Raw genomic sequence first — 24,013 nt, forward strand, 5'->3', positions numbered from 1 at the left:
AAATGATTTTATTCAACCTTCTGATTCATAATGCCATTTCTTATAATTTATTCCAAAGAAATAATTCAAAACTTAAGTAATTAAAAAGTTCTGTACAAAGACATTACAACATGTTTGCACAGGGAGCTGAGTAGGCAGGGCTATGTAGTTGCAGTAATTCCTAAAAAAAAAAAAACCTCAAAAATTGATAAATTGTTAAAGAGATTGGAGATGTCATTGTAATGAAACTTATATCTCCATTAAAATGATATGTTTCAGGGACTTCCCTGGAAGTCCAGTTGTAAAGGATCTGCCTTACAATGCAGGAGATGCAGGTTTGATCCCTGGTCAGGAGCTAAGATCCCTCACGCCGCAGGGCAACTAAGCCTGCGTGCCACAACTACTGAGCCCGTGTGCCTCAACTAGAGCCTGTGTGCCACAAACTACAAAGGCCATGTGCTCTGGAGCCTGCATGCCACAACTATAGAGCCCACGCACCCTTGAGCCCATGCACCACAACTAGAGAGAAGCCTGTGCACTACAACGAAGAGCCCACGTGCCACAACGAAAGATCCCACATGCGTCAAAGAAGATCCCGCGTGCCGCAGCTAAGACCCGATTCAGAGAAAAATAAAAATAAAATAAATAAATAATAAAGACAATTTAAAAATGATAGGTTTCAAAAATATAAAGCAGTACTGAGAAGTATTTGTGAAATAACATTAAGTGAAAGGACGAAATAGAATTTTTTTTGGAGTATAGTTGATTCATAATGTTGTGTTAGTTTCAGGTGTACAGCAAAGTGAATCTGTAATACATATACATATCCATTCTTTTTTTTTAGATTCTTTTCCCATATAGGCCATTACAGAGTGTTGAGTAGAGTTCCCTGTGCTATGCAGTAGTTCCTTATTAGTTATCTATTTTATATACAGTAGTGTGTATATATCAATCCCAATATTCCAATTTATCCCTCCCCCCACCCCCCCTTATCACCTGGTAACCATATTGTGTTGTCTACATCTGTAACTCTATTTCTGTTTCGTAGATAATTTCATTTGTACCCTTTTTCTCAGATTCCACATATAAGCAATATCATATTATATTTGGCTTTCTCTGAATGATTTACTTCACTCAGAATAACAATCTCTAGGTCCATCCATATTGCTGCAAATGACATTATTTTGTTCTTTTTTATGGATGAGTAATATTCCATTGTATATATTACCACATTTTCTTTTTTTCTTTTTTAACATCTTTACTGGAGTATAATTGCTTTACAATGGTGTGTAGGTTTCTGCTTTATAACAAAGTGAATCAGTTATACATATACATATATCCCCATATCTCTTCCCCCTTGCGTCTCCCTCCCTCCCACCCACACCCCCTATCCCACCCCTATAGGTGGTCACAAAGCACCGAGCTGATCTCCCTGTGCTATGCGGATGCTTCCCACTAGCTATCTATTTTACATTTGGTAGTGTTTATATGTCCATGCCACTCTCTCACTTTGTCCCAGCTTACCCTTCACCCTTCCTATATCCTCAAGTCCATTCTTTAGTAGGTCTGTGGCTTTATTCCCGTCTTACCCAAAGGTTCTTCATGACCATTTTTTTTTAGATTCCATATATATTTGGGATTAGCATACGGTGTTTGTTTTTCTCTTTCTAATTTACTGCACTCTGTATGACAGACTCTAGGTCCATCCACCTCACTACAAATAACTCAATTTTGTTTTGTTTTATGGCTGAGTAATACCACATTTTCTTTATCCATTCCTCTGTTGATGGACATTTAGTTTGTGTCCATGTCCTGGCTATTGTAAATAGTTCTTCAGTGAACATTGGGGTGCATGTATCTTTTCAAATTATAGTTTTATTTGGATATATGCCCAGGAGTGGGATTGCTGGATCATACGGTAGCTCTATTTTTAGATCTTTAAGGAACTCCATAATGTTCTCCACAGTAGCTGTACTAGTTTACATTCCCAGCAACAGTGTAGGAGGGTTCCCTTTTCTGCACACCCTCTCCACCACTGATTGTTAGTAGATTTTTTGATGATGGCCATTCTGAAGGGGGTGAGGTGATACCTATTTGTGGTTTTGATTTGCATTTCTCTAATAATTAGTGACGTTGAGCATCTTTTCATGTACTTTTAACCATCTGTATGTCTTCTTCAGAGAAAAGTCTATTTAGATTATCTGCCTATTTTTTGACTTGCTTGTTTGTTTTTTTGATATTGAGATGCATAAGCTATTTGTATATTTTGGAGATCAATCCCTTGTTGGTCGCTTTGTTTGCAAATATTTTCTCCCATTCTGAGGGTTGTCTTTTCATTTTGTTTATGGTTTCCTTTGCTGTGCAAAAGCTTTCAAGTTTAATTAGGTCCCATTTGTTTATTTTTGTTTTTATTTTCATTACTCTAGGAGGTGGATCATAAAAAGATCTTATTGTGATTTATGTCAGAGAGTGTTCTGTGAATGTTTTCCTCTTAAATTTTTATAGTATCCAGTCTTACATTTAGGTCTTTAATCCATTTTGAGTTTATTTTTCTTTATGGTGTTAGGAAGTATTCTAATTTCACTCTTTTATATGAAACTGTCCAGTTTTCCCAGCACCACTTATCGGAGAGACTATTTTTTCTTCATTGTATATTCTTGCCTCCTTTGTCATAGATTAGGTGACCATATGTGCGTGGGTTTATCTCTGGACTTTCCTTTTCCATTGATCTATATTTCTGTTTTTGTGCCAGTACCATATTGTCTTGATTACTGTAGCTTTGTAGTATAGTCTGAAGTCAGGGAGCCTGATTCCTCCAGCTGTGTTTTTCTTTATCAATATTGTTTTGGCTATTCATGGACTTTTGTGTTTCCATACAAATTGTAAAATTTTTTTGTTCTAATTCTGTGAAAAATGCCATAGGTAATTTGATAGGGATTGCATTGAATCCGTAGACCACTTTAGGTAGTATAATCATTTACAATATTGATTCTTCCAATCCAAGAACGTGGTATATTTCTCTATCTGTTTGTGTCATCTTTTATTTCTTTCATCAGTATCTTACAGTTTTCTGAATACAGGTCTTTTGCCTCCTTAGGTAGGTTTATGCCTAGGTATTTTATTCTTTTTGTTGGGACAGTAAATGGGATTGTTTCCTTGATTCCTCTTTCTGATCTTTCATTGTTAGTGTATAGGAATACAAAAGATTTCTGTGTATTAATTTTGTGTACTGCAACTTTTCCAAATTCATTGATTAGCTCTAGTAGTGGCATCTTTAGGGTTTCCTATGTATATGTCATCTGCAAACAGTGACAGCTTTACATCTTCTTTTTCAATTTGGATTCATTTTATGTTTTTTTCTTCTCTGATTACCATGGCTAGGACTTCCAATACTATGCTGAATAACAGTGGTGAGAGTGGACATCCTTGTCTTGTTCCTGCTGTAGAGGAAATGCTTGCAGTTTTTCACCATTGAGAATGATGTTTGCTGTGGGTTTGCCATATATGGCCTTTATTATGTTAAGGAAGATTCCCTCTATGCCTTCTCTATGGAGAGTTTTTACCATAAATGTTGTTGAATTTGTCAAAAGCTTTTTCTGCATCTATTAAGATAATCATACGGTTTTCATTCTTCAATTTGTCGATGTAGTGTATCACACTGATTGATTTGCCAATATTGAAGAATTCTGTTATCCCTGGGATAAATCCCACTTGATCATGTTGTATGATCCTTTTAATGTGTTGTTGGAATCAGTTTGCTAGTATTTTGTTGAGGATTTTTGCATCTATGTTCATTGGTGGTATTGGCCTGTGATTTTCTTTATTGTGATATCTTTGTCTGGTTTTGGGATCAGGGTGATGGTGGCCTTGTAGAATGATCTTGGGAGTGTTCCTTCCACTGCAATTTTTTTGGAAGAGTTTCAGGAGGATAGGTGTTAACTCTTCTCTAAATGTTTGATAGAATTTGCCTGTGAAGCCATCTGGTCCTGGACTTTTGTTTGTTGAAAGATTTTTAATCACAGTTTCAATTTCAGTAATTGTGAAATTATTGTATTTACAGTGATTGTGTTCATATATTCTATTTCTTCCTGGTTCAATCTTGGAAGGTTTTACCTTTCTCAGAATTTGTCCATTTCTTCTAGGTTGTCCATTATTTTGGCATATGGTTGCTTGTAGTAATGTCTTATAATCCTTGTACATCTGTGGTGCCAGTTATAACTCCTGCTTTTTCACTTCTAATCTTTGATTTGAGTCCTCTTCCTTTTTTTCCTTGATGAGTCTTAGTAAAGTTTTATTAGTTTGGTTTATCTTCTAAAAGAACCAGCTTTTAGTTTTATTGATATTTGCTATTGTTTTTTTCTTCTCTATTTCATTTATTTCTGCTCTGATCTTTATGATTTCTTTCCTTCTACTAACTTTGTGTTTTGTTTGTTCTTCTTTCTCTAGTTGCTTTTAGGTGTAATGATAGGTTGTTTATTAGAGATTTTTCTTTTTTTTGAGGTAAGATTGTATTCTTATAAGCTTCCCTCTTAGAACTGCTTTTACTGTGTCACATAGGTTTTGGATCACTGGGGTTTTGTTACCATTTGTCTCTAGGTATTTTTTTTTTATTTCCTCTTTGATTTCTTAAGTGATCAATTGATTATTTAGTAACATATTTTTTAGCCTCCATGTGTTTGTGCTTTTAACTCTTTTTTTTCCTGTAATAGATTTATAATCTCATAGTGTTGTGGTCAGAAAAGATGCTTGATATGATTTCCATTTTCTTAAATTTACCCAGGCTTGATTTGTGATCCAAGATGTGATTATCCTGGAGGATATTCCATGTGCACTTGAGAAAAAAGTTGTATTGTGTTGCTTTCGGATGGAATGTCTTATAAATATCAATTAAGTCTATCTGGTCTAATGTGTCATTTAAGGCTTCTGTTTCCTTATTAATTTTCTGTCTGGATGATCTGTCCATTGGTGTAAGTGAGGTGTTAAAGTTCCCCACTATTTTTCTGTTACTGTTGATTTCCCCTTTTATAACTGTTAGAATTTGCCTTTGTATTGAGGTGCTCACTATGTGGGGTGCATATATATTTACAATTGTTATATTTTCTTCTTGGATTGATCCCTTGATCATTATGTAGTGTCCTTCCTTGTCTCTTGTAATAGTCTTTATTTTAAAGACTATTTTATCTGATATGAGTATTGCATGGAGTATCTATTTCCATCCCCTCACTTTCAGTCTGTACGTGTCCCTAGGTCAGAAGTGGGTCTCTAGTAGATAGCATATATACGGGTCTTGTTTTTGTATCCCTTCAGCCAGTCTGTGTCTTGGTTGGAGCATTTAAACCATTTACATTTAAGATAGTCATCAATATGTATGTTCCTCTTGACATTTTCTTAATTGTTTTGGGTTTGTTTCTGTAGATCTTTTTTCTTCCCTTCCTCTTTTGTTCTCTTCTCCTGTGTTTCTCACCTAAGGAAGTTCCTTTAGCACTTGTTTTAAAGCTGGTTTGGTGGTGCTGAATTCTCTTAGCTTTTGCTTGTCTCTGAAGCTTGTGATTTCTCTATCAAATCTGAATGAGAGCTTTGCTGCGTAAATTATTCTTGGTTGTAGGTTTTTCCTTTTCAATATATCCTGTCACTCCTTCTGGCCTGTAGAGTTTCTTCTTTAAAAACATCTGATAACTTTATGGGGATTCCCTTGTATCTTATTTGTTGCTTTTCCCTTGCTGCTTTTAATATTTTTCTTTGTATTTAATTTTTGTTAGTTTGATTAATTTGTGTCTCAGCATGTTCCTTGTTGGGTTTATCCTGTATGGGACTCTCTGCACTTCCTGGATGTAGATAACTATTTCCTTTCTCATGTTAGGGAAGTTTCCTAATATAATTCCTTCAAATATTCTCTCAGTCTCTTTCCCTTTCTCTTCTTCCTCTGGGACCCCTGTAATTCTAATGTTGGTGTGTTTTTCTTGTCCCAGAGGTCTCTGAGATTGTCCTCATTTCTTTTCATTCTTTTTTCTTTATTCTGTTCCATGGCAGTGATTTCCACCATTCTATCTTCCAGCTTACTTAGCCTTTCTTCTGCCTCAGTTATTCTGCTATTGATTCCTTCCAGTGTATTTTCATTTCAGTTATTGTATTGTTTATCACTGTTTGTTCTTTAGTTCTTCTAGGTCCTTGTTAAACATTTCTTGTATCTTCTGGATCCCTGCCTCCGTTCTTTTTCAGAGATGTTGGATCATCTTTACTATCATTGCTCTGAATTCTTTTTCAGGTAGATTGCCTGTCTCCTCTTCATTTTCTTGGTCTTACAGGTTTTTACCTTGCTCCTTCTTCTGCAGCATATTTCTTTGTTGTCTTACTTTTTCTGCTGTGTTTGTGGTGTCCTTTCCACAGGCTGCAGGGTTGTAGTTCCTTTTGCTTCTGGTGTCTGCCCCTGGTGGGTGAGCTTGGTCCCAGGGATTGTGTAGGCCTCCTGGTGGGAGGGACTGGGGCCTGCCCTCTGGTGGGTGGAGCTGAGTCTTGTCCCTCTGGTGATCAGGGCCATGTCAAGTGGTGTGTTTTGGTGTGTCTGTGAGCTTAGCATGACTTTAGCCAGCTTTTCTGCTGATCGGTTGGGCTGTGTTCCTGTGTTTCTGGTTGTTTGGCCTGAGGTGTTCTAGCACTGGAATTTGCAGGCAGTTGTTTGCAGCTGGGTCATAGTGCCAAGATGGGGACCTCCAGGAGAGCTCATGCTAATTAATATTCCCTGAGGCCGGGAATTCCCTAGCAGTCCAGTGGCCAGGACTCGGTGATCCCCCTTGGGAGCTCAGGTTCAGCCCCCAGCAGGGGAACCTAGACACCACAAGCTTTGTGGCACAGCCAAAACAAAACATTCAAACAGACAAACAAAAACCAAGACAAACAATAAAAACAAAAAACAAGACAGAAACAAAGTAAACAATGAAACAAAAAAACCAGAAACCAAAACAAACAATAAAAACAAAACTAACAAAAACAAAAAACAGAAAAACCCAAACAAAAAAGCAAAGAAACAACAACAACCAAAAAACCTCCCCAAACCAAACCCCCCAAAAACAAAAAATAATATAAAAATAAAGAAATACAATATATATTAAAAAATATAAGAAATAAAAATAATAAATGAATAAGTTAAAAACTTCCCTGGGTCCTCTGCTATCAGTGTCCTTGCCCCCACAGTGAGCCATAGCCAACCCCTGCCTCCCTTGAAGGCTCTCCAAGACCTCTTATTAGGTCTCTGGACACACTGTGGGCACTGTAGGGGCAGATCAGACTCTGACCTGGCCCTACTTTCATGTACACGTGCCCACAAAGTCTACAGTTGCTAAAGCTAGACCAGTCTCAGTTGTGGAAGCACCCCATTGTCCATTCAGATGTTCTGCAGGTGCTGGGTTTACCAAGCTGATCACAGTGGTTTAATCTGCAGCATGTGCAGGTGCAGTGAGAGATTTCAGCTCTTCTTCCTTAGTCACATAGCCCCTGGGGTTCAGCTTTGGTTTTGGTCCCACCTCTGCATGTGTGTCACCCTCAGGCATCTGCTCCCCACCCAGGAGAGATGAGGTGAAGGCAGGGACTGGGAGCAGGATGGCCCATTTTAGTGGGATGGGGCATGCAGCTACTGACTGGGTCACTCTTGCTTGCTTAGGTGGGGGGGCAAAAGGTGGTGACTGATTGGTGCATGAGTGCTTGCTTTGGTGGGAGTCCCTCTCATTACCCATGGAGCAGGGGCTGGTGTGTGAAGAGAGAGGCCTCAATGGTGGCCCTGCCCTTCGTGTGCCACTCAGCACTGATGCCTTCCATTGCAGTCCATGCTTCCTCCAGGAGCATTCCTGGCTGTGGAGCCCCTCGTTCCCATCCCCTCAGGCTGTCTCCATGCAGCCAATAGCAGTCCTCTACTTGGGTCTGCTCTCCAAACCCCATGTTTCAGCACCCAACCCCCGCCAGCACTGGCAGACCCCTGTCTCAAGCTGGGGTGCCCAAAACTGTGGCACAGACTGTCCGTCAAATTCTCTCTCTGTCCTACCTGCCACAGGCCCGCTGCTACAATTTCCTCCGATAGCCCCCAAAGCTTCCCTCCATCTCAGCTGATGGAGCTGCCAGTGAGGGGGCCTCTCCAGTTATGTTAACCTCTCATCTCCTTCAGCTCCTCTGCAAGAGGAGGAGCTAATCCTGTTTCCTCTTTTCTTTTTCTTTCTTTTCTCTCTTTTGTCCTACCCAGTTACGCGAGGGTCTTTTCTTGTCCTTTTAGGTGTCTGAGGTCCTCTGCTAGTGCTCAGCAGGTGCTCAGTGTGAATTGTTCCACTTGTAGCTGCATTCTTGATATACTTGTGGGGATAAGTGAACCCCAGGTCCTCCTATTCTGCCTTCTTGACCCAAACTCTGCATGACTCTTCCAGAGTACCATTTTTAAGTGTACTCTTCTTAGAACTATTTTAAACCTATATGTACCAAAAAATAAATATTGGTAAGCAGAGACAGTAGTTATTCCATAATGGAGACAAAATGATAGATTCCTTTTAAATATTTTACATTTCTGAAAAAATAAATTCACTTTTTGATGCACTTACAAACATAAAAGAAAATTAAGACTACGGCTTTATTTTTAATTTACCAAATTATCAAACCTATTACCTTCTGCCTTTTCTGCATTAGATTCCAAAGCCTACTGGGATGTATAAAGAATGAGCAGTTTCTTGTGAATATTTATAGGATTAATCTATTATACTTCATCTAATATTTTAGTTATAGTACATTTAAGTGCTGACAATGCTTTTCTGTAAGAAATAAAATAAAATAAAATTACTAGTACTTAATTGATTTTGCACAAATACTCAAAAAAGTAAAGAAGAGGACCAAAAACTTCACTGATATTTTATAATTATAAATATATCTTTATCTAATTTATTTCAAAAGCTTACAGATATCTCCAGGTCTGTAAATATAATAAATACTTATTCAATACAACTTAACATGTAATACTTGTTTAAAAAGACACGTTTACTTTCTTCATTCAGTGAGTGTCTATAATACACAACACTCTCTGGCAGCCACCAAAGAAATAATTCTTTCCCCGTAAGTTTTTATTAATCAATTTATAACCTAATTAACTATTTAATTACAATTGCAGGGAATGCTAATAAAAATTATAGGTTCTATGAGAGCTTGCAAAATGTTTGCTGAATTTAGGGATCAGGAAAGATATCCTCAAGATAGTAACTGATCTGAGTAATGAAAAGTGACTAAGAGGCCACTAGGTGAGTGAATAGTGGTTAAGTGCAGAGGAACATTTCAGGCTGAGGGAGTAGGTGGCAAAGGCCCCACAGAAAGAAAAATGGCCAGTGTGGTCAAAGTCCACAGAGAAGTGGCTGTATAGGCCAGAAGATGGAAGACTTGTTAAGCTTAGCTAAGAACTTGGTCTTCATCTTAATGTAGAAGCTTCTGAAGGACTTTGAAAGAAAATGAACAAATTTACATTTTTAAAAGATCACCCTGAATCTGGTGTAGAGAAAGGATTGAAGGAAGATATGGATGATTGCTGGGAGTTTCTTAAGTAGTCTAAGAAAGATATGAATGGGTAGAGAAAACCCCTTTAACAACTGCAGCAAAGAAGATTAAATATTTTGGAATAAGCTTAAAAAGAAATATGTGCTACCTCTATAAGGAAAACTTTAAAACATACCTGAAAGAAGTAAAAGTATACTTGAACAAGTAAAGAGACATCCCCTCTTCCTGTATGAGACTATTCAACATTATAAAGATGTCAGTTCTCCCTTAATTAACTTATAAAATTAGCTCAATCTTAATCAAAATATTAGCAGCCTTTTTTATGGTGTAGAAAATAATAATAAAGTTCATATGGAAAAACAAACATACAAGAAGAGGCAGGAAAACACTGAAAAAGAAAATCTATGAAAGGATATTAGCCCTGCCAGATAGAAAGCTATAAAGATATACTTCAAAGTAGCTGCAATTAAAATAGTGTGGTACTGGCACATGAATAGATAAAGAGAACAGAGGAACAGAATGGAAAACCCAGAAGTAGATTCAAATACATAAGGAAGCTTATATGATCAAGGTAATCTGTGGGGCATCAATGAGGCAAAGGTGGACTTTTTAATTAATGGTTGTAGAACAACTGGGTGGCCATTTGGAAAAAAATAAAATTTGATAAATATCACACACCATATACCAAAATAAACTCCAAATTGATCAGGAATGCAAATATAAAAAATGAAAACAAGAACTAGAAGAACACTGGTATGAATTTCTCTTTCTCCTCACAATAAGAAAATACTTTCTATTTCACAAACTCTAGAGGAAATGAAAGAAAACATTGATAAATTTGACTACGTGAAAGTGAAAGTTAAAAAAAAGAAGCTAAGACAATAACATAAGCAATATCACAGACAATTTATTAACTGGGAGAAAACATTTGCAATGTGTAACACAAGAGCCAATATCCCTAATACATAAAGAACTCTTAAAACTGAAGAAAAAGGAATCAAAAACCCAATGGCAAAATAAGAAAAAGACTTAAGCAGCCATTCACAGAGACAGAAAAAGCATATTTGTTAAAAATATTGCCAATGATACAAATAAAAAGACCATAGGCCCACCACCACTGCTGCCCTACTGATATACTCTATTACCAAAGATGGCTTAGAGAAGATTAGCAAAGGTGTTTAGCCGGTGGAAATCAGAAGAGGTGTAATGTTAGATATAGGTGCTGTAATTGCTGAACTTAGGACACAGTCTAAACTTGTACCAACCCTTTAAGAAATTGCTGATTGCTAAGATTTCTGCAAACAAAGAAATTGGCAATATAATTTCCAATGCAATGAAAAAGATTGGAATAAATGGTGTAGACATGTTAAAGGATAGAAAACCCCCGAATGATGAACTAGAAATTATAAATTATTAAGTTGAAGTTTATATTTCTTCATATTTTGTATACATCAAAAGATCAGAAATGTGTATTTCAGAATGCCTGTGTTCTATTGACTGAAAAGAAAGTATCTAGTCTATTATACTGGCCCTTGAAATTGCCAATGTTCATTGTAGCCCTTGATACTAATTGCTGAAGATGTTGATGGAGAGGCTCTAAATACACTCCTTTTGAATAGGCTAAAAGTTGGTCTTCAGATTGTAGCAGTCAAAGCTCCAGGTGTTTGTGACAATAGAAAAAAACCTGTTTAAAAACATGGCAATAGCTAGTGGTGGTTCAGTGTTCAGAGAAGAGAGATTGACCCTAAATCATGATGGTGATGATTTTCAGACTCATGACTTAGGAAAAGTTGGAGAGGTCATTATGACCAAAGATGAAGTTCTGCTCTTAAAAGGAAAAAGTTAGCAGTCTCAAATTGAAAAACATATTCAAGAAATCAATGAGCAGTCAGATATCATAATTAAAGAATGTGAAAAGGAAAAACTGAGTGGACTCTAGCAAAATTTTCAGTAGAATAGCTGTGCTGAAGGTTAATTAAACAAGTTATGCTGCAGTGAATGAAAAAATATTTACAGATGCCCTTGATGTTCCATGAGTTGCTGTTAAACAAAGCATTGTTCTGGGAGGGGGTTGTGTTCTGCTTTGCTACATTTCAGCCTTAGACTCACTAATTATAGCTAATGAAGATTTTTAAAAATGATACAGAAATTATTAAAAGAACACTCAAAATTCTTGTACTTATCATTGTTAAGAATGTAGATGTTGAAAGATTATTGATAATTGAGAAAATTATGCTAAATTCCTCAGAAGTTGGTTATGATGCTATGCTTGGAGCTTTTGTGAATATGGTGCAGAAGGGAATTACTGATCCAACTAAGTTTGTAAGAACTTCTTTATTGGATGCTAAAGAAGAGAAAGATCCTGGAAATCAGTGGAATGGATGGTATAGAGGGTGATAAGTTCTAATTCCTAGAACAGTGCTTCACCATTACTAATGAACTATGACAGGATGCTTGAGACAATGTTTCTCACCAATAATTTCAGAGAAGTCAATTGAAGAAAATGAAGAAAAGGCTGTCTGATATTTAAGAAACTCACTATAATCCTCAATTACTAGTTTCAGTTGACAATATATAATGATTTTCATTGTCCATGCTTATAGATCATTTATTTTGTATTTTTAAATAAAAAATCATTTGTACAATCATGAAAAAAAGGATATGTGAAAGAGTACCTATAGTATGCGATCCTTTATGTAAGAAAAAAGGGCAATGAATAAAACACATTTATCCACTAATCTCTTCAAAAGAAATATCAGAAAAATAAATCAGAAAATAATGAGATTGGTTACCAATATAATGTGGGTAGGAATGGAAATGAAAGAATGTAAAAGGGATGATACTTCTTTAAGTATACTTTTCTGTGTAGCACTGTCTTATAGGATGTACCCTCAAACAAAAATATATGACAAAACCAGGATGTAGGGGGAGCCCAAAATGGAATACAAAAAATAATAATACTACAAAAATACCTAACTATGTTACAAATGAATGGCATAACCATACTTGAAGGAGATAGAGGAAAAAATAATTCACTTAGTAATTTGCAGAAACAATATTTTGATTGTATACCATACACAAATATATACTACTGCTGGCTTAAAAAATATTCACGACCTAAAAGTTGAGAGTTATGTTCTATTTGGTGGGAATTTTTAGGACTTCAGTCCTGGGAGGCAGCATCTCAAGTAACCCTGAGAGAACTGCTTCAAGGAGGCAAGGAGGGAAACCAGGTTATATATTATAAAAGTTTTGCAACAAAGGGCAGGTAGTCTGGATGTCAAAAGATTACTGTTAATTAAAGAAAACTAGATATCTCAAGTTAAGTAATTTAGCATTTTCCTATGTATGGGAAGATGCAAGAGTCTGGGCTCACTGAAATCATTCCTCATGATATGTATCTCAGCTACCTGGGACCACTATCCTGTATTTTCATATCCTGAGTTTCCTCAGGGCTCACCAACTCACCGTTGGCAGTGGCTGCAATCGCTGATGACTGTGACATCCTTTGTTTACTGATATGGCAGTCAGTATTCCATTTATCAGCCACATTATTAAGCAAACATCAGTTTATTTATTTGAAGATCATAAATATCAATATAGTGAATCATTGCTAAAGCAGATAGATTATTGTCAAAGTATACACAATACACCTCTGACCTGTGTAACTCAAATTTATTCACCTAATTTAGTTCAAAACAACATTCTAAAAATAAAATTATGAAGAGAAGAAAAATTATTCCTTCATGTGTTACAGCATACTTGTGTTTTAGTCTGTCCAAACTTTTTCTCATTATATAGAACTTGATTTATATGGATTTCATCTATACATTCCCTTTGGGGAAAAAAACTGAAAATGAACAAAATAGCAGCCACTCTTTGAAAATATCAATAAAATACACTTCTTTAACTCGGAACACTATTTCTATGAGAGCGACTTTAAGAAGATATTACAGGGATGGCGATACAAGAAAGAGAGGTTATTTCATGAAATGAATATTGATTAAGCATGTTCCATACATTATAGGCAATTTTGTTGATATAATCTTTTTAAGATGAGGCATCAGTCCTTAAGGATTTGGAACTATATAGTCCTTGAGGCTTAATTCTATTCTGGCTCAGCACTTTACTAAAGCTGTACTATTGGACAAGTTTAAAACCTCTCTGAACTGCTCTTTCACCCTCGTAAAATGGGGATACCACAACACTTATTTTGAAAACTTGTGAGAATTAAATGTAAAATATTCTGAAAATAATTGGCTGGAAATAAATGTCAGTGTTTCTTTCCTTTACCCTTTATGACAGCATTTTTTGAGAAGATTCAGCTTTAAAATACATGGATGTTATAGGTTATAAATCATTATATATGTAAATAATTGTTATTATGAATAATTAGAAAAATGGCTTCAATTTACACTTATCAAGAAAGCCAGTCTCACCAAATGAATACACATATTGGTCGGTTCATCTCTGTGGCCAACATCTCATACTAGGACACTGGAAAGTATTGGTGGATTTTTTTCCCTATAATAAAGAACTGGTGTATCTAATTCATGTTAAACTGTCCAAGAGATTTATATGTAGAATATCTAGATAGAAAAAGTAAAATCTTCAGATAACGAAGATAAACTAAAGGGAACTGTAAAGGTCTATAGGCATATTCCTATTCATGCTATGTCAGCCATTTAATTCACTAAGTTTTTTTATCTTATTTGGAATGAGAAAATATCATAGAAATGGAAATGCAAACTTCCTCCCATAGACATAAAGATTTCAAAGTCAATTCATATTTGCTTCTCAATAAAAAGATTATTTCAACACTTCAAACAATCCTATTTTTGCGCATAATTTAAAAATCACATTACTTGTACCCTTTACCATACTTAGTGAATCTTTTTCATGTAGTTTTGTTGTTGTTGTTTTGTTTTTTTAAACACTGAAAAAGCTTTGAGTGAATTACCTATGAATAAATCATTGCAGTCCAGATTTAAAAGTACATTTGACCTCAGGCCATTCCTCATAACTAGTGAATGCTCAAAAAATATGAAAACAGTGTTTAAAAAAGGCACTGGAGAAATGATTTCATAAACAGAAGCCATATATTAAATTTAAATACAATTTAGAAAGGTAAATATTGCTCAATATTTTTTTGTATATGATGAGATGTTTAATTTCATGATGGAGATATAAAAATAGTGTTTATCATTAGAAATCTAAGCAAAACTCTTCTACTAAGTAACAGGTTACTATTGCAACATAATACAGAAAAACATTCTGAATACATTTAATTGTGTACCTATGGACACATACTCAAAGGAAATTTATAAAATGAAATTATTTGTTAAAATGATAGGATTATGGGAAATTTCTAATTTTTCTCTAATGCTTTAATAACTTAAACCCATGCTTAATTTACAAAAACACCATCATGAATTATATATTCCAATATCAACTGCAAGTGTTTTTTCTTTCCTGAATGATCTGTGGGAACACAAGCTTTCAGTAAACTTTCAACTACCTGTTTCTCTATCTTGATGAGAAGCTTTTAAAATTGGGTTTGTTGTTAAATTACTCAGGGAAAATAGTTCAGGAATTATTAATTAATATATGCTAATTAAGAACATAAAATATTTTAAAGATGCACAAACAGAAACCAGAATGGAAATTTAAAGTAGCTCGTGACCATTAAAGTAACAAAAGGACAATTTAACAATTATTAGCAACTGACCCAGAGGACCAGTAGTAGGTACAGCTGTCAGTAAAACAATTAACTTGTGCAGTGGCAGGCTTTGGAACTTGTATGGTACTTAGTGAGCACAGCTATGCTAAGCTAATTTTCTTTGTTATAATGATAATACAGAAACCACTAAACTTAGAAAGGCCTTTAGACAAAGTCTACATGATTTAGGTTTTACAAAATATTTTTGAGCTTCTTTTATGTGAGAATTGTAGAAATTATATCTCAACTTCCAAATTCAAATTTACAGAAACATTATTTAGAGGCTATATTTGATAAACTAAAATTAAATATTTTTTTCTTTTTTAGGAATTCATTATCTCAATCTTATTTTTGTAATTTTTAAACTAAGAGTTACAAAAATTAGTTGTGAAATACTTTAAATTCTAAAAAACAAGAGAAACCAAATCAACATATAATTGAGACAAAGTAATTGGTGCAACTTCTATATATAAGATATTGTGCTGGAGAATATGTGTCACAAAATTAGACTGTGTTCAATTTCTTAACATTTTAATGATCTGATACCACTTCTACATAACCTTGTTGACATTTCCCTATAATAAATGATGGACAAGTCCCCATAGTAAAATAATGATATGTCACAAATTAACAATGGCCTCAATCAACAGTTGAGCCTGGCACCTAAATATTATTAGACCTAAGACTAGTATAATCTATTATAAAATAACATCAGTTGTCTTTCAAAATGTAATTGGTTCATATTTAGTAAACCCATCTTGATGGATGTATTTCCAAATAATTATTTTATTCAGATTCACCAGGAATCTGTATTGCTCAAACTAGACATGGCAATGCAGATATTTATTCAACTGCAATGATAATATCTGCTTTAGAATGTAATACAGTTACACTGCACAGAATGACTCTGTGATCTTAAGCAAGTTGGAACAGACCCAGAAATCTGTGTGTGTGTGTGCATGTTTGTGTATATTCTGACTGTTTCATCAGGTGTCTTTGAAAGCCTTCTATTAATAAACAGTCTAGATTAGGTTTCCTAATGTCCACAAAATGATAGCAGTCAAAGCATATGCTTTTCTGGTCTCAAATGCAATGGATTCACCATCAACCAACAACTCAGAACTTGCTGTCTTCGAGGTCAGACTTGATGACAATCACAATTGATAGCTGTTCAATTCTTTTTTTTTTTAATCTGGCATACAGATATTATATCTTATGGAGAATTACTAAACAATGTGTTGTCAAATAAGTATAAGACTGATCTTTGGATTGAGGCGGGAAAACATCAATTACTTGTTTACTATGTTTCACTTTGGCACCCTGCAGGGCTGCCAACCATGACAATCAAAAGATGCTATAACTTACAATACTATTGCATCTATTCATTACATTTGTTGCAGGCATGTTGTTGAGCGCATTTTCTATTATATATCACTGTCTTCCCTATATGAAGTTCCATGTTTGAAACATATTTTAGAATTTAACACTAGAGAAATCTTTCTTTCCATCCATGATTTGGCCCCACTGGAAGTAAGAATATGGAACTTATTCTGATTCGATGGTCAAGAAGCCTACAGGCAGATGTTTCGCTCTAATTAATAGTCAATAGATTAGTATAAGAAATCTGGTCAGGAAGATACGATTTACGTCAAGATAAAAGTAATAGGAAGGCTGCACAGAAGATAGTGAATTTGAGCCAGGTCTGAGAATATGGAATATAGTTGGATATTAAACAGGCATAAAGGCCTCAATATAGCTCTGTTCTGGCTAGAATATGATAGGTTGCTATAACAAAAAGACCCAAACATTTCAAGATGAAGACAAGAGAAGTCGTAACTCAATAGTGGGTTTTCAAGTTAACGGGAGAAGGGCTTTCCTCTATTTGGTGTTTGGGGACCTGGGATCCTTTCATTTTGTGGTGTTGGCATCCTATAAAGCCATCCCTGTCATCTGCCATCAGCTAGCAGGAAAAAGTACAAAGTACACATAAGAGGTGAAATGTGTCAAGCTTGAAAGTGGCTCATCATATCATTTCTACTTGATTTCCATTGGGAAAGACTTACTTGCTCAGCCACCAGTAACTGCAAGCGAGACCCAGAAATGTAGTGTAACTGAGTGCCAGGAAGAAGTGAATAGATGCTAGTGGACTCTGCCACAAATATTAAAAATAATAACTTACATTTAAAATACAAAGTTAGGTGTAGTAACAAGCATAATTTTTTCTTAGACAATGTTTATAATTTCTCTGTAAATTTCTTATCCATTACAACTATTTCTTTTTCCATATGCAAAAATGTTAGCTATATTCTCAAAGGTTTTGGTTCTATAAGAAATCCTAGATTGATAGGACACCAGCCTATACTATAGCACATTTTATAGCTCTGATTAAATGTAGATTTCATTGAGAGCATAGAAGGAAGAACAGACTTCCATTTACATAAAGAAGTAAAATAATTTTCTTACTTCTACAGTACAATTTGATAATATATACATTTCAAATGATTTTCAGAAGTTTTATTTATCACTGGACTCTCAACTACCTTAACTTTAATAATTTTTTTAACATCTTTATTGGGGTATAATTGCTTTACAATGGTGTGTTAGTTTCTGCTCTATTACAAAGTAAATCAGCTATACATATACATATATCACTATATCTCCTCCCTCTTGTGACTCCGTCCCACCCTCCCTATCCCACCCCTCTAGGTGGTCACAAAGCACCGAGCTGATCTCCCTGTGATATGTGGCTGCTTCCCACTAGCTATCTATTTTACATTTGGCAGGGTATATATGTCCATGCCACTCTTTCACTTCATCCCAGCTTACCCTTCACCCTCCCCATGTCCACAAATCCATTCTCTACGTCTGCGTCTTTATTCCTGTCCTGCCCCTAGGTTCTTCAGAAACATTTTTTTTTTAATTCCATGTATATGTGTTAGCATGTAGTATTTGTTTTTCTCTTTCTGACTTACTTCACTCTGCATGATAGTCTCTAGATCCATCCACCGCACTACAAATAACTCAATTTCGTTTCTTTTTATGGCTGAGTAATAGTTCATTGTATACATGTGCCACATCTTATTTATCCATTCACCTGTCGATGGACACTTAGGTTGCTTCCGTGTCCTGGCTATTGTAAATACAGCTGCAATGAACATTGTGGTACATGACTCTTTTTGAAATATGGTTTCCTCAGGGTATATGCCCAGTAGTGGGATTGCTGGGTCGTATGGTAGTTCTATTTTTAGTTTTTTAAGGAACCTCCATACTGTTCTCATTAGTGGCTGTATCAATTTACATTCCCACCAACAGTGCAAGAGGGTTCCCTTTTCTCAACATGCTCTCTAACATTTATTTTTTGATGATGGCCTTTCTGGCTGGTGTGAGGTGATACCTCATTGCAGTTTAGATTTGCATTTCTCTAATGATTAGTGATGTTCAGCATCCTTTCATGTGTTTGTTGGCAATCTGTATATCTTCTTTGAAGAAATGTTTATTTAGGTCTTCTGCCCATTTATGGATTGGGTTGTTTGTTTTCTTGATATTGAGCTGCATGAGCTGCTTGTAAATTTTGGAGGCTAATCCTTTGTCAGTTGCTTCATTTGCAAATATTTTCTCCCATTCTGAGGTTGTCTGTTCGTCTTGTGTATGGTTTCCTTTGCTGTGCAAAAGCTTTTAAGTTACATTAGTCCCATTTGTTTATTTTTGTTTTTATTTCCATTTGTGTAAGAGGTGGGTCAAAAAGATCTTGCTGTGATTTATATCATAGAGTGTTCTGCCTATGTTTTCCTCTAGGAATTTTTTAGTGTGTAGCCTTATATTTAGGTCTTTAATCGATTTTGACTTTATTTTTGTATTTGGTGTTAAGGAGTGTTCTAATTTCATTCTTTTACATGTAGCTGTCCAGTTTTCCCAGCACCAATTATTAAAGAGGCTGTCTTTCCTCCATTGTATATTCTTGCCTCCTTTATCAAAGATAAGGTGACCATACCTACATGGGTTCATCTCTTGTCTTTCTATCCTGTTCCATTAATCTATAGTTCTGTTTCTGTGCCATTACCATACTGTCTTGATTACTGTAGTTTTGTAGTGTAGTCTGAAGTCTAGGAGCATGATTCTTTCAGCTCTGTTCTTCTTTCTCAAGATTGCTTTGGCTATTCAGGGTCTATTGTGTTTCCATACAAATTGTGAAATTTCATGTTCTAGTTCTATGAAAAATGCCATTGGTAGTTTGATAGGGATTGCACTGAATCTGTAGATTGCTTGGGTAGTATAGTCATTTTCACTATGTTGATTCCTCTGATCCAAGAACATGGTATATCTCTCCATCTGTTTGTATCAACTTTAATTTCTGTCATCAGTGTCTTATAATTTTCTGCATACAGGTCTCTTGTCTCCTTAGGTAGGTTTATTCTTATGTATTTTATTCTTTTTGTTGCAATGGTAAACGAGAGTGTCTCCTTAATTTCTATTTCAGATTTTTCATCATTAGTGTATAAGAATGCCAGATATTTCTGTGCATTAATTTTGTATCCTGCTACTTTACCAAATGCATTGATTACCTCTAGTAGTTTTCTGGTAGCATCTTTAGGATTTTCTATGTATAGTACCATGTCATCTACAAACAGTGACAGCTTTACTTCTTTTCTGATTTGGATTCCTTTTATTTCTTTATCTCCTCTAATTTCTGTGGCTAAAACTTCCAAAACTATGTTGAATAATAGTGCTGAGAGTGGACAACTTTGTCTTGTTCCTGATCTTAGAGGAAACTGTTTCAGTTTTTCACCACTGAGAATCATGTTGGCTGTGGGTTTGTCATATATGGCCTGTATAATGTTGAGGTAAGTTCCCTCTATGCATACTTTCTAGAGGGTTTTTATCATAAATGGGTGTTGAATTCTGTCAAAAGCTTTTTCTGCATCTACTGAGATGATCATATGGTTTTTCTCCTTCAATTTGTTAATATGATTTATCACATTGTTTGATTTGTGTATATTGAAGAATCTTTGCATTCCTGGGATAAATCCCACTTGATCATGGTGTATGATCCTTTTAATGTGCTGTTGGATTCTGTTTGCTAGTATTTGTTGAGGATTTTTGTTTCTATGTTCTTCAGTGATATTGGCCTGTAGTTTTCTTTCTTTGTGACTTTTTTGTCTGGTTTTGGCATCAGGGTGATGGTGGCCTCATAGAATGAGTTTGGGAGTGTTCCTCCCTCTGATATATTTTGAAAGAGTTTGAAAAGGATAGCTGTTTACTCTTCCTAAATGTTTGATAGAATTCACCTGTGAAGCCATCTGTTCCTGGGCTTTTATTTGTTGGAAGATTTTTATTCATAGTCTCAATTTCAGTGCTTGTGATTGGTCTGTTGATATTTTTTATTTCTTCCTGGTTTAGTCTCAGAAGGTTGTGCTTTTCAAAGAATTTGTCAATTTCTCCCAGGTTGTCCAATTTATTAGCATATAGTTGCTTGTAGTAATCTCTCATGATCCTTTGTATTTATGCAGTGTCAGTTTTTACTCCTCCTTTTTCATTTCTAATTCTGTTGATTTGAGTCTTCTCCCTTTTTTTCTTGATGAGTCTGGCTAATGTGCATGTGCATCTCTTAGCCAAGATGTATTCTAGCGAAGAGGCCTATGGATAGTTGACATCACTTACTATGGGGTGACACCCCTCCTTTTTCGACTTCCAAGGAATTTTTCTGCACATGTGTAATCAGGGAGATCTCCTTGACTTTGAGAATGAGGAATATGTGGTCCTTTATCTCTTATCTGAGCAGGACCCAGCTTCCTCCATCATTCTGCTTTTATGGAGTTTCTGTCCACAGGGGACAAACTTCAGCTGTTTGGCCTGGTGCCCACATATCTCCTACCTCAAATTTCCCCTGAGAGACATAGAACACAAGAAATCTTTTTTGGGAGGATGAAGGGCAAAGGTCTGTCTTCCGTAGCTTCTTCAGGCTGGCAAGGGGCTTATTGACCTTACCTAGTTGGGTCACGGAGCTCTCGCTTGGTCTCTTTAAGGGGCCCAGGGTGACTTCTGTTGTTATTCCAGCAGGATCTGTTTCAAGGAGTGGCTGGAATCTCTGCCTAACTGTCATCTTGTCTGGGAAACTGTTGTGCCCTTAGAAAGAACAAGCTAGACAAGTAGATTAAGAAGGCATGGGTCAAAAATCAGTGAAAGAATTATTGTAAGCAGGGGCCAAGCAGGAGTAAGAACCAGGTTACATGTGATAGCAATTTTGATCTTGGTCCAGATAGAGTCAGTGCTTGGGTTACGCTGAACAAAGGAATGGAGCCATTTGGGATGGTCATATACATTTTTGATGTACTCTTCTATTAGCTCAGTATGATTGATATAGGTGTAACAGACCCAGTTAGATGTAGTTGGACAATTTGGACATTAGTAGACAAAATAGATCTTATTTCTTTTCAGGAGAATAAGGCTGAAACCCAGTCTGGGCCTGGCACTTTGGAGAGACTTGTAGCCAGGTAGCCAGTTGTCCAGTTTTATCTAAGCAGGTTTTAACTTTTAATGTGGTTATTAACACATAGATAACAAGTGCTATTGGTCATTATACATGTCCCTTCCTTTTGTTAATGTATGATCTGAAGTAATTTCATTGTGTAAAAAACGTAATAGTTCCAAGAGGAGAGCTTTAAAAAGTAAGGTTTTAGTCACCAGCCACCAACTGACATTGTTTTGAGAGTGGCTGGTGGTATCCCAAGTCTGACATAGCTCAGAAAACTCAAGTTCTTAGCAATACAAGAACTTGTCTGAAATCACACCCATAGTGTCCCTAGTTATTTCCTTGGATATCTAAACCATAGCTACTCCATTTTGACTTTTAGTTGTAATTTTCTCCTTAATAGTCAAAGCAGATGTCACCATCAATGATGTTAGAGTTTCTCTAGGTATGAGAAGATGCAAGAATTGGGGCTTACAAAATCTTCTCCTGAAAGTATCTAACTATCTGAAGGCCTGTTCTGCAAGTTTTTCCCAGAGCACAGAGTGCCTCGTTCCTGACCTCCACCCTGAAGTCCTTTCAGGGGGTGTTGAAAGTCAGCAGCTTCAATGGCCATGATTTAATCTTCATAGAGTTAAATAGCAAGTACCAGTTTCCAATTGGCAGGGTCCCTTCATGGTCATAAATTTGACCATGGTTTGGGGGGATATTTCATGACCATTTTGTCCCATGGTGCTAGGAATGCTCATTTCCAAGTCTGACAAAGATTTCACTGATAGGCGACTCAATGTGCTTTTACAGGACTAGGCCGTGCAAGTAGCAAAAATTCTCTGGGCCACCTGTCTTACTAGTCTCTTATGATCCAGGAAAATATTCCCTCTCGTTGCTCCTTTTCACATCTAGAGTTACAATATTACAATCATTGATCTCATATGGGACTATATATCATCATTTTATCAGAGGCTCAGTCATACATTTGGTAATTTAAGAAACAACAATTTTCTGAAACAGGCAATATAGAAAATAATATATCTAGCAGTATTAGTAAGTTCACAATTAAGAATTTAAGTCAAAACCTTCCATTAGGTGTAGCTCAGTATATCCTCAGGTCGTCTGACTTAGTCTGTTCTGTACCAATCCTTATCATTAAGGGAAAATATATATTGGCACTGTCCATAAGGTACCCAGCTCACTTTCCTAGTGTTACTAGACTGATTAGCCTTAGAAGGATTTAATTGTTCCCAGCATAAAGGAGCCTCTAAACTTAAATTACCATACCCTGGTGTTAACTACATAAATCCATCCCATAATTGTGGGAGGTTTTATTTATTGGCTGAAATTTTGCTTGTTGCTCTGATTGAGCTTGAGTAATAGAGGAAAATTCACATTCATGACCAGGGTCAGAGCAAATATTATTAATCAGCTAGGTGAGGGGATTCCCACCTAGTAATAGCAGTAGTGGCCTGAACATGACTGTAATTCTCTCTTCTAGAAAAAATTCCCTAACAGCTGGCCAATAAGAGACTTGGAGTGGAGAAAACCACCAAGGTGACCCATAAGGCCTAGAAAAAGTAATTAGCCACAAACCCAACAATTGGATTGATTTTACAACTAACATGGGATCGTGTCCATGATAGGAAAACATTTGATTCATACACAAAGGTACAAAAATTCAAGAAAACATTAAGCAACTGGGAAAAGAAGAACAAAGAAAACCCAAAGTTAGTAGAAGGAAAGAAATCATAAGATGAGAGCAGAAATAAATGAAATAGAAGTGAAGAAAACAATGGAAAAGGTCAACAAAACTAAAAGTTTGTTCTTTAAGAAGATAAACAAAATTGATAAACCTTTAGCCAGACTCATCAAGAAAAAAAGGAGAAGACTCAAATCAATAAAATAGGGGTGAAAAGGGGAGATCACAAATGATGCCACAGAAATACAAAGGATCATAGACTACTATGAGCAACTATATGCCAATAAAATGGACAACCTGAAAGAAATGTATGAATTCTTGGAAAGGTACAACTTTCCAAGACTGAACCAGGAAGAATTAAAAAATATAAACAGACAAATCACAGGTAATGAAATTGAAACTGTAATTAAAAATCTTACAACAAATAAAAGTCCAGGAACAGATGGCTTCACAGGTGAATTTTGTCAAACATTTAGAGAAGAGTTAACAACTATCCTTCTAAAACTCTTCCAAAAAATTGCAGAGGGAGGAACACTCCCAAACTCGTTCTACAAGGCCACCATCACCCTGATACCAAAACCAGACAAAGATACTATAAAAAAAGAAAATTACAGGCCAATATCACTGATGAACATAGATG

General features: G+C 35.8%; 1 protein-coding gene and 1 pseudogene across 14 annotated transcripts in view; both read left to right on the forward strand.

Moving 5' to 3' along the window:
* The window catches only part of GRIA4 (glutamate ionotropic receptor AMPA type subunit 4), a 515,605-nt gene that overhangs the window by 101,033 nt on the left and 390,559 nt on the right, over positions 1-24,013 (forward strand). The window lies entirely within an intron of this gene.
* Positions 10,687-12,152, forward strand: LOC137229706 (60 kDa heat shock protein, mitochondrial pseudogene; annotated as a pseudogene).

This window comes from Pseudorca crassidens, chromosome 9 (genome assembly GCF_039906515.1).
Source record: "Pseudorca crassidens isolate mPseCra1 chromosome 9, mPseCra1.hap1, whole genome shotgun sequence".
Classification (NCBI taxonomy): Eukaryota; Metazoa; Chordata; class Mammalia; order Artiodactyla; family Delphinidae; genus Pseudorca; species Pseudorca crassidens.